This window comes from Trichosurus vulpecula, chromosome 2 (genome assembly GCF_011100635.1).
Source record: "Trichosurus vulpecula isolate mTriVul1 chromosome 2, mTriVul1.pri, whole genome shotgun sequence".
Classification (NCBI taxonomy): domain Eukaryota; kingdom Metazoa; phylum Chordata; class Mammalia; order Diprotodontia; family Phalangeridae; genus Trichosurus; species Trichosurus vulpecula.
The window spans coordinates 79,211,927-79,223,493 of NC_050574.1; positions in this window are offsets into that span (position 1 = coordinate 79,211,927).

Genomic DNA, 11,567 nt, shown 5'->3' on the forward strand with positions numbered 1-11,567 from the left:
GATAGATGGGAAGCACGGTCTTCTTCACAGACCACAAAAGGGACCCCAAGTAAGTCATCAAGGCCTCCATTTTGAGTAAGGACAGTTACTTAATGGTCTTTGGAGGGGAGTCTGAGCCCAAGGGAGGAATCTTTGGGGCAAATTGGGAAGTCTGCCTCATCCAAAAGCCATGACCAGATGTAAGATCAAAATGTAAATTGTTAATGAGTAAGAATAAGAATAGCTGCCTCATTAATCAGCATCCCTTGACCTAGAAGTCTGATTCAATTTACTTGATTCACATAGTTGTTGTGGAGAAAATATTTTGTAAACTATAATGCCTAGTGTGGGTATTAACAATGATTTTTATAGAATCAGAATCCAGGAACTGGAACATGTCAGAAGCCATCTAGTCTAACCTGGATTTCAGCAGGAATTTCTTCTGTAACACCCCTAGCAAGTTTTCCAGCCTCTGCTCTGAGGCTTCCAGCAATGGGGAACTTCCTCCTAACAGAGCTGGTTCCAGTTTGAGATGGCTCTTAATTGTTAGGGAGTTTTTCTTGACAGCAGGCCCAAATCTTTCTTTTGGTAACTTCCTCCTGTGACTTGTAGCTCTCCCCTCTGGGGCCAATCCAAACAAATCTAATCTCTCTTACTATGACAACCCTTCAAATATGTGAAGACTACTTATGATACTTCTCACCACTCCAGACCAAGTCTTCTTTTCTTCAGGGTGAGTACCCATAGTTCCTTTCACTCTTTCTCATAAGACTCGGTTTCTAATTCCCTCATTGCGCTGATCACCCTCCTTTGATCACACTCTAGGTTGTCAATGTCTTTCTTTAAATATTCTCAGGCTCAAGGACAGTGGGACTCTTCTTTGGGACAAGCTGCCTCTATTAATGCACTCTATAATCCCATTCCTCCATTAATATTTTGCTCTATTGTGTTATAATAGTATAGAGAAGACCTTAGACTCTCAAAGGCTATACTTGCAGAGAACAGGACCTGGCAATTCCTACTAAACTTGGAAATGCTTCAAGCATTGATCTATTGATGTGTGTTGTCTGAGGACCAGCCTAGCTAAATTTGGAGAAAGTCTCCACCAGATTGGCCACAGGGTGATGAATTCTTCAGCCACAAGTTCCAAAGACCATAGATTGAGTTGTGTAGGGACTTTCAATCTGCATTGATGGAGGGAATATTAACATAAATGAACTGACAGGTCTTTAAAGCTAAAGATTCCATTTGCTTTTTTGGCTGTCATGTCACATGACTCATTGAACTACCAGCCCATTAAATGCTCCAGATCTATTTTACACAAACTGCTCTCTACCTCTATGACCTTGGGGAACTGATTTTTTAAAATCCACATGACTTGACACTTATTCTTATTCATCTTTATCTTATTAGATTCAGCCCGTCAGTTGTTCCTGCCAAGATCTGTTCATACCCTGATCATTACCCAGCCTATTGGCTATCCCCCTTAGCTTCCTGTCAATTGAAAATTTGCTTAGATGGATGCCTTCATATTGAACTTTTCAGGACCAAAGGACAGATACCTAAAGGTGCTACTGCTAGTCCCCAAGTTATCACTTATCTATTAATTGCTACATTTTTGGGTTTAGTCGTTCTGCTGGGTCAGAATCACAGAATTTGAGAGTCGGAAAGGACCTCAGTGACCATCTAGTACAATCCATACATGAAAAGAATTGCTGCTATAACATACTCACCTTCTTACTATCATTTAGCCCACGTTTCCCTTTTGTCCAAAATAGCAGAAAAAATTTAGTATCTAAAGAGAGATTTTAGGTAGAAGTAAGAGCACCAGAGGGACAAACGAAAAGATGTGGGAACGTGGTTAAGGAAGCCTATCAAGATATTTAGGAAACCATAAACTGAAACCAGCCCTCTCCCCAAATGTTCTCTCTGAAGCTTTCCCTCACACACTTACTAAGACCATCATAGCATGGAATTTAGCCTTTCTAAACATCAGAAATGATAGACTCTGTCTCCACAGAGATCCCAAGGGAAAATAGGATGAGGAAGCTCTTTCTGCTCAAAGCTATAGGTGGGCAATATATATTAAAAGAGAGTTTTCAAAAGAATTATTAACTAAAGATGTTAAATGACAGAAATAATCAATGTTGGAGAGGCACTGGAAGACAGGCACAATAATGCACTGTTGTTGGAGCTGTAAATTGGTCCAACCAAACAATTTGGAATAATATGGTAAAAATTACTAAACTGCTTATGCTCTTTGACCTAATTATTATTATACTGGACAGATTCCTGAAGGAATTCAAAGACAGTAAGAAATATTCTTTATTTCCCAAAATATAATTCATGGAACTACTATTCAAAGTTGCAAAACAAAACTGGAAACAAAGTGGTGCCAGTTAAGTGGGAAATAGATAAATGAACTATGGTATAGAAATGTAATACATTAGTGTTACTTGTAAGAAATGACACATGTGGAATATTTAGAAAAGTATCAGAAAATTTTTATAAATGATACTGTAAAATAAGCCAAACCAAGAATGATTATAATACCAACAGCAAAGATAACATTGAAAGGCAGCCAAATTCTAACTAGTTATAAAAATAATTTATTTTTATCTAAGAGAACAGATGATGAAACAAAAAATTGAATCCATAAAGAAGTGAGGGCCTTGGGTGTAGATGCCAAAGGTGGATTGATTGTACTTAATTGCCTTTCTGTGTTACAAGGCAAGGTGCATCGACGTTGAGGGTGAAGGGCGTGATGCAACAGGAAATGACTATGGAATTTTTAAAAGTATATAAAACTTTTAAAAACTTACCCAATGGAAAGGAAGCTAGGCACACAAACCTCCTGTGAGTGGAAGATGATTGGATCATAGATCCAGAGTTAGAAGACACCTTAGGGGTCCAACCGTCTCATCTTACAGCTGTGAAATTGGAACCCATTTATAGCCAGTGTTGGGGTTGGATTAGGGGCCCTTAAAGAGTGTGGGCCACCCTGTAAGGTGTCTAGGATTAGCCTCATTGGTGTTGTGCTGTAATGATGTCTTGCTGCTTCAAGTACTTCTGTGGAGGTCACATTTTCTTCTCATTCCAGTCTTGTGTACTATGTTTATCCCTCTGACCCTGTGACATGAGTAAGACATTTGTCTGGTAGACAAAGCAATGTTTGGTTGTGGTTTTTCCTCTCTCACTTCCAGCCCACTGGGTGGATAACTCTGACAACAATCCTATAGGCTATGGCTGTCTGGGCCTCATTTTCTGTAGGGTAAGGAAGTGCTCCCCATACTGCTTGCCCTGGCTAGGTGAAAATACAGAAAATGTCTTTGAAAATGGTCATAAGAGCTGTAAAGGACAGTCTTTCCCAAACCAAACTTTGATGCAGGAGAAGTAGGTGAACTTGGTCTCTGTGGCCCACCCCCCATCCTCTGTGCTTCTTTTCCTTTCCCTTCCTAGGTCTGGAGTCTGCTCCCCATTCTGCTCCACCAGTGTGCCCTACCCTCTCCTTATGTCTTCCCTATATTTCCCTTCCCATCCCTTTATTTTCCTTCTACTTCCATGCAAACACACTCATCAGTTACCAATATGGCAGGTCCATCCCAGAAACTCATTCAGGCTACTGAATGAGGCAGGGGTGCTTTCATTAAGGAGCTTCTCCCAGAGAGCATTTGTATTTATATTTGAGCTTTCAGCCCCTTATCCCAAAGTAGGAAGTGGGATTTCTGGGCTTTAGGAGTGGGTTGTTACTAATGGTAGCATAATTAGCAGATCAGGAAAGGGGGATGTGTCAGCAATATGTTCTCCAGGTCCATCTCTGATAACCCCGAAATCCCCTAGGCCTTAAGATGGCAAGAACTGCTTAGCAGGAACCAGAGTAATACAGAGGAGAGAGTCCTGGACTCTAATCTTAGAACTCAGGAGAGGGAAAGATCATTATGAGCTAGGGGTGAGGTGGATGAAGGAGGGATTCATGGAGCATGGAGTGCTTTACTTGGGCTTTGAAGGTTGATTAAGATTTGAAAGAGAGAGAGAAATTTGGGTCTAGCATTGCATCATATCTTGCTGTATTGTAGGCATCTAGGTGTCCCTGGAGGCCATCAGAAAAACTGCACCAGGTGTGGGTTTCTTCTCTCAGAAGGTACCATTGGGGGCTCCAGTTATGAGCCAAGTTTTGTGTGTCTGCAGTTAGAAAGACAAACAGGAGCTGGGAGCCTTCTGTGGGTTTCCCCGTCTGGATGTGGCCATTAATTTCCAATTACTCTGCATTATTATCATAAATAATAAGAAGGACTATCTTTGGGGGCCCCAAGCAGCAATTTACTATTGACAGGTGTTCACAGAGGGCTCTCTCTATTGACTTGCTGTAGAGGCCTTCTGAGTTACATTGACTGTACCGCAGCTCAGCCCAGCTGGGTGTGGACAAGAGGAGGCTCTCTAAACTTGTTAGCAAGAGGTTGCATTGAAGGCAGGAGAATAGTGAGAACTCTAAACCACAGAAAAAAATGAGGGATTGACTCTTGGTTGCTGAATGTGGGGAGTATCGGTGGATAGAGCAGCTGGCTGGTTCAGTAAAAACAACACCCGACCTGGAGTAGAAAAATGTGATTTCAAATCCAGCCTCAGGCATTTACTAGCTGTGTGAGGTTGAGCAAGTTATTTAGCTTCTATTTGCCTCAGTTTCTTCATCTATAAAATGGCGATAATGCTAGCATTTACCTTTCAGGGGTGTTGTGAGGATCAAATGAGATGATAATATTTATGAAGTACTTAGCAAAGTGCCTGAGACATAGTAAGTGCTATATAAATGTTAGCTATTATTATTATTATTATTATTTTAACCTACTTTTTCAATTTTTTTTCCTCCAGGAGCTATTATTTTTCAATTACGAGAATTACCCAAATAATTGTAACTATGCAACTATTCAATTCAACTCAATGAAAATTTATTAGCTCCTTTAATTAATTAACTTCCCTGAGCCTCAATTTACCTATTTGTAATATGGGAATAATAAAACTGCTGGCGTCTTGTGTGAAATAAATGATACAGAAAAGATAAAAAGATCGCTCTCTTGATATATATAGATATATAGATACAGATATATTTTATGTAGCTATTTACATGTTCTCTCCTCCATTACAATGTGAGCTCCCTGAATGCAGGGACCCTGTTTTTGCTTTTCTTTTGTATCCTCAGACCTTGGCACAGAGCCTGGCACATAGTAAGCACTTAATAAATGCTAGTCGACTGACCAATTGACAAATAATAATAACAATAGTTTACATCTTTGGCAGCATGGTGCCAGAGTCTAAAGAAATGTGGCATTGGAACCACATGGACCTGAGTTTGAGTCCTGCCTCTGATCCATCTAGGCTACGTGACTCTGGGCATGTCCTTCGACCTCTCATGCTCAAGGGCCCTCTAAGATTAAGTTGCAGAGAAGTGTTCCAGGATCCATGGCTGTTTAGATTATGTAAAGGCAGGTATTGGGGGAAAAGCCAGCAACCTGAACTTCGGAGCAAATACAAACAAATTACACACATACACGATATAAACAGATCAGATCACAATTCATAGTTACCAGGAAAGCATCAATATCTGGGTTCACAAGCTGGGAGACTCTTAGAGCAGCTGCCCAGAGCCTCCACATCAACATTCCTCCAGGAGTGAAAGCCCCAAGTAAACAACTCTGTTCTCTCTTTTTATATGGTCCTTAGTCATCATTGGATTGACTAGAATGTCATTTGATAGACCAGAACTTAGGTGCATACCATTTGCTTTGGTCTTAGCAACTCCCCTTAGGGCTCTGGGGGATTCCAACCTCTCTTAAACTAGTGAACTAGTTTGCTAACCAGCCTGGGACTTCACACCTAATTAGTAAAAGGGTGTGGGCCTGGTGTTTAGCACCTAGTTAGACTCAAAGACACTTAATTAATTTAGCATTCTAAAACAGTAAAAAAAGTCCTACCTTAATTACCAACTCAAGAAGGTGATGATAGAGGGAATTCATTCATCCAGGAGTTCCCTGTATCAAGCAAACCATAGGTATAGTCTCTCTCCCCTACCTATTTACAGTTTATACAACCAGAATAAAATCTCCTCATTTTACAGGGGAGAAAAACTAAATCTCAGGTTAAATAATTTACCCAAGTTCACTCAGCTATGTGTGAGATATCAGTAGGTTAATAAGTATTTGTTAAGTACCAGTATGTTCCCGACACTATGCTAGGTCCTGGGGATACAAAAAGAGGCAAAAGACAGACTCTGCCCTCAAGAAACTCACAATCAAATGAGATATCAGCAATGTCAGAGCTAGATTCCAACTCGGACCACCTGACTACAAATCAAGCATTATACCAAATTTTTCTTGTGGCAATCCTGTGAGGTATACAGTATTTTCCCCCCATTTTACAGATGAAGAAGCTGAGTCTCAGAGAACTTAGGAGACTTGTTTCAAGTTCACAGTGCTAGTTTCTAACATTAGTCCCTCTGCTCTGGTGCTAAACAGTGATGATGTGGGCTCCTAGCCTGAAAGGCAGTGGTATCATGTCATGTGTTGCTGTCTCCTCCATCTGGAATATCTGAGGATGAATGATGAGGTGTGAAGGGGTAACAGGGAGTAAGACTGGCCAACGTGAATCTTAGTCACATTGGACTGGGACTACAATCAGGACCTGTATTCAAATCCCTCCTATAACCCATTATCTGTGTGATCTTTGTCAGGTCACCTAGCCTTCTTGGGCCTCAGTTTTCTTATTTGTAAAATTAATAAGTTGGAGTGAATGGTTTCTTCAGTCCCTTTCTGGTCTAACTTATGATATCATAGGCACTGTGAGTATGGAATTTGTGTCTATAAATAGTGTCTCTAGCACCTCTAGCAGCTCCCTTTCCATTGGCTTTCTTTCTGGTTCACATCACATCAGCTCCTGTAGTGGGGAGGAACTTTCCTTGACCCTACTGCCCTCTAGCTACCAACTTATGCCTCCTTCCTTCCACTATCAAAACTTTTTGAATGTAAGATCAACACTATATGCCTCTGCATTCTTACCACCTACTCCTTGAAGCCTCCAGTTTGGCCTCCTTGTTTCCCTTTGCTCTACTCCCTCCTCTCCAGTTCCTGATATACTGGCTACCTGAGATCTTTTACCAATGATCTCTGTGGTTCGCAGCTCACCTCCCCAGGTGTGTGACTCTCTGTCTTAGCAGTGTAGATGGTTCAGCTTGGGGGCTCCTGTTTTGGAAATATTATTCATATAAATAAAGGGAATAAGATGATACTTTTTCTCAAATCTATGCGTTTACATCTCAGGTCCAAAGGGCATGAGCCCAAATAAAAGGAAGGCCCTCCTTGGGAATTAGGGTCTCTGGGGAAATGTGTGTCCCAACTCCTGCCCCATAAGTGCTACTGCCTCAAGTCTCTGATGTGAAAAGTTCACAGCTGTCTCCCACTATAAGGTCCTGCCAATTTTTGGTAAAGGTAACATATACTTTTACTGCAAAAGTCAAAATTCCAGCTACATTTATATAGCATTTTACAATTTATAAAGTGTTTTACATATAACCTGTCATTTGATCCTTAAAATAGTCTAAGTAAGAAGGCAGGGCAAGGATTAGCATTAGGAAAAGCCTAGTGGAGTGGAGTGTGTGCTTAGACTTGGAATCAGGTAAACCTGGTTCACATAGATCTTGGGCACCAGCTATATGATTCTGGGTAAGTCACAACTTCTCCAAGCATCAATTCCTGAGGCTCTGTAAATTCTCATATAGTCCAGGGGATATATGATCTCTTTAATGTGGGTATTTTCACCTATGACAATGCTAATAACCCACCCATATCTACTCATCTCATGTAACTCTTGTTGGTATAAACTGACAGTTTCTCAAAGGGTGCCCACCTAATGTGTTGGGAGCCTTCCAACTTCCTCTTGGCATTTAAAAATTTTTCATCTAATCTATTTCAATTAACAAAAATCTATTTTTCTCCCTCCTACCTCCACTACTCTTTGAGGGAAAAAATACAAGAATAACAAAATCCTTGTAACAAATAACCGTAGTCAAGCAAAAGAATTCCCACATTGGCAGTCTCCAAAAATATGTTCTCAGTTGAGTCCATCACCTCTCTGCTGGGATATGAGTAGCATGTTTCATCACAAGTCCTCTGGGATTGTGGTTACTCATTGTATTGATTAGAGTTCTGCATGTTTCTCAAAGTTGTTTGTCCCATAATGTTATTGTTATTGTATAAATTGTTCCCCTACTTCACTTCACTCCACATTAATTCATACAAGTCTTCTCTGAAACTATCCCTTTTATAATTTCTTTTAGCAAAATAATATTCCAAAATATTCATGTGTCATAATTTTTTTCAACTATTACTATATTCAGAATATAAAGAGAAAAGGAGAAATGTTCAACCATTCTCTAGTCAAAGGGCACACCTTTAGTTTCCAGTCTTTTAAGAGGTGCTATAAATATTTTTACATATGTTTCTTTTTTCCCTCTTTTTAAAAACCTCTTTAGGGTATAGACCAAGTAGTAATATTGCTGGGTCAAAGGATATGCACAACTGAATAACTTTGGGGGAATAATTCCAAGTTGCTTTTCAGAATGATTGGACTAGTTCATGACTCCACCAACAGTGCATTTATGTACCAGTTTTCCCATAGCCCCTCCAGCAATTGTCATTTTCCTTTTTTCTCATTTTTGCCAATCTGGTGGGTGTGAGTTGGTACCTCAGATTTTCTTTAATTTGTATTTATCTAATCTTTAGTAATTTGGAGACTTTTAAAAATGGCTATTGGTACTTTAGATTTCATCTACCCATTTAGGGACAGCTAGGTGGACAAATAGTTAAAGCTCTGACTCTGGAATCAGCTGTGCGACCCTGGACAAGTCCCTTAACTCTAATTGCCTCAAAAAAGTAAAAGATATTTCATCTTTTCTCTTGTCATTTTGAAAATATGAATGGAATTCATAGGCAATCCATCAGTCTTCTCTTACTGTTGCCACACGGTCCCTCTTTTTTCACTCATATATTTCTTTGGTAATATCTTTTACTTCTCTTCTCCTTTTTAACCCCTTGTTTGTACCTCTCATGTTCCTGTCCTTTGCCATTTGGGTGTCTTTTCAATTCTAGTCTTCTGAAACTATAATGTTCAAGAAAACTAAACTCTAGTAAAATTATATACAATACTCTCCAAAACAAATACCCACCAATAATCCCTAACCACCCCAAATCTCTCTCTTAAACTTCAAACCCTCTTTACATTACCAGTTTCCCTTTGGATGTCCCATAGGGATCTCAAATTCAATATACCCCCAAGAGAACTCATATTCTTCCAAGTTCTTACCTCTTCTAAACTTTTCCAGTACCATTAAGGACACCACCATCCTTCTCAGGTTCACAGTCTCAGAGTCATTCTCCACTCCTCATTCTCTCTCCCTACCACCACCATTACCCATCACACATACAGTCAGTTGCCAAGTCTCATCGATTCTCTCTACATAACATTTCACAGCTATCCCCTTCTCTTTACTCACACAGCCTATACCTAGTGTTCAGGCCCTCCTTCCTTCTCTCCTGAACTATTGTGATAGCCTCCTAAGTGGTCTTCCCTCTTCAATCCATCCTCCACACAGGCACCAAATTGATAGTACTGAAACAAAAATCTGTCCATGTTACCCCTGACTCAAAAATCTTCAATGGCTCCCAACTATCTATAGGATAAAATATAAAATTCTCAACCAGGTATTTAAGGCCCTTCATAATCTGACCCTCACTTAACTTCCCAGGGTTTTCATATTATATTCCTTCACATATTGTTCCAAACTGATCTATCAGCTGATTCCTGTTCATAACAATCCATCTCCCATCTCTTTACACTTGCATAAGTGGTTCTCTTATCTAGAATGTACCCCCTCTTTACCTCCACCTCTTGAAACCCTTCACTTTCTTCAAGATATGGATGAGGTGCCACCTTCTAAACCAGACTTAATGGACTCTCCCAGCTAGTAGTTCTCTCTCACCTACCTGATATCGCTCCGTATTGTTTTGTATATGCCTTAGAGATATATGTGCATATAATCTTCCCCACCTACTCCCCCATAAAACATATGCCTGTTATTGGCAGAAACTATTTTGTAAAATTCCCATCGAGTAGCACAATGACTTGCACCCAGTAGCTACTTACTTGTTCAATACTTTTTGAATTGAATTGAATTTCCTAGACAAATTTTGATGTTTCAAGGATGGACCTTTGTCTCAGGAAGCAATTTGGGATCTTTAAAGGAACTTTGCAGTATCCCAAAGGTGATCCATCCTGCTCTCCTCCTCGTGCTCCATTTTGGACCCATCACTGTTCATTTGCAGTGTTTTTCCAGGGTCTACATTGTGTACGCCTCATAATGATTATCTGTAGAATGGGAATAATTATAATGGCACTTACAAGATGGTTGGAGGCTCAGGTGAAACAATATAGGAAAGTGCATTGCAGACCCTAAAGCCCTATAGAAATGTCAGCTATTGTAGCCTACCTCAGTTTTATAAAGGAGAGCAAAGCGAATTGTCCAAAGTTACACATCTTCTAAGTAGCAAGTTTTGTGATTCAAAATCCACCATCCATTCATTACAGATGCCTCTCAGAGCCAAGTCTGTCATCCATTGAATGAGTTAACCCGACCAGCTTTGTGTCAGCTGCAACATTTGATAAGCAAGCCTTTAGCCAAGTCATTGATAAAAATGTTTAACAGAATAGGACCAAGGACAGATCCCTGGGACACTCAGGCTAACATCAATTAATTAGTCACCATTCTTTGGGTCTGATCATTCAACCAGTTCCAAATCCACCTAATTATAATATCATCTAGCCCTCATTACTCTGTCTTTTCCATGGGGATATCATGAGGGGCTTTGTTCAATGCCTTATTGAAATCCCCTGATCTGCCAGTCTAGTAACCCTTTCAAAAAGGAAATTGGGTTAATCTGGCATGACTTGATCTTAATGAACCCATGCTGGCTGATAATGATTACCTCTTCCTTTTCTATGTGGCCACAGTCATTTGTTTAATAATATCTTCTAGAATTTTCCCAGGCATTGAATGCCAAGCTCACCGACCTGTAATTTAATGTGTCCATTTTTTCTTCCTTTAAAAAAAATCAGAATATTTGCCTATCTAGTTCCATAGCACCTCTCCAAACTCTTCAGAGATTACCCACAGTGCTCCAGTAGTCATTTGCCCCAGGCTTTTGAATATTCTGGGTTGGATTCGGTCCTGACCAAGGGGCTAGAGTCTATTTAATTTTTTCTTGAAATCGCCTCCTTTTGTGACACTGCACTCACCTGTCTCAATGTTTGCCATTCTAACCAGTCCTACCCTTTTCCAATTCCTTTTCCTTATTCTACTCATGAATATTCTTTAAAGTTCAGTCCTTATCTTCCTGCTTTTTTTCTCTACACCCTCTCTCCCCAGTGATCTCATCTACTCTCTCACCTTCAGCCATTATCTCTATATGGTGATTCCTGGGGCCATATCTCTAGTTCTGAGCTTTTCTGGGTTTTGTATGTACAACCATCTCTACCAATGAGTA